The following is an 830-nucleotide window of genomic DNA, read 5'->3' on the forward strand; positions in this document are numbered from 1 at the left end:
ATTTGGAATTCTTTATCAGGTAGATTCCCTATCTCTTCCTCTTTTGTTTGGTTTGGTGGGCATTTATCCTGTTCCATTACCTGCTGGGTATTCCTCTGTCTCTTTATCTTGTTTATATTGCTGTGTTTGGGGTGGCCTTTCTGTATTCTGGCAATTTGTAGAGTTCTCTTTATTGTGGAGTTTCCTCACTGTGGGTGGGGTTGGACAGGTGGCTTGTCAAGGTTTCCTGGTTAGGGAAGCTTGTGTTGGTGTTCTGGTGGGTGGAGCTGGATTTCTTCTCTCTGGAGTGCAATGAAGTGTCCTCCTTTCAAAGACAATGGGCTGCTTTTCTGGGTGCCTGATGTCCTCTGCCAGCATTCAGAAGTTGTTTTGTGGAATTTCCTAGTGTTTAAATGTTCTTTTGATGAATTCGTGGGGGAGAAAGTGGTCTCCCTGTCCTATTCCTCCACCATCTTAGGACCACCTCCCAAGTTGGATTTAGAAAAGGAGAGGAAACAGAGATCAAATCACCAACATCAACTGGATCATAGAAAAAGCAAGGGAATTCCAGAGATACATCTATTTCTGCTTCATTGATTATGCTAAAGCCTTTGACTCTGTGGATCACAACAAACTGTGGAAGATTCTTCAAGAGATGGAAATACCAGACCACCTTACCTGCCTTCTGAGAAGTCTGTATACAGGTCAAGAAGCAACAGTTGTAATCAGACATGGAACAACAGACTGGTTCCAAACTGGGAAAAGATTACATCAAAGCTGTATATTATCACCTTGAACATTAACTTTTATGCAGAGTACATCACTCAAAATGCCATACTGGATGAAGCACA

The sequence above is a fragment of the Bos javanicus genome, chromosome 21 (genome assembly GCF_032452875.1).
Source record: "Bos javanicus breed banteng chromosome 21, ARS-OSU_banteng_1.0, whole genome shotgun sequence".
Lineage (NCBI taxonomy): Eukaryota > Metazoa > Chordata > Mammalia > Artiodactyla > Bovidae > Bos > Bos javanicus.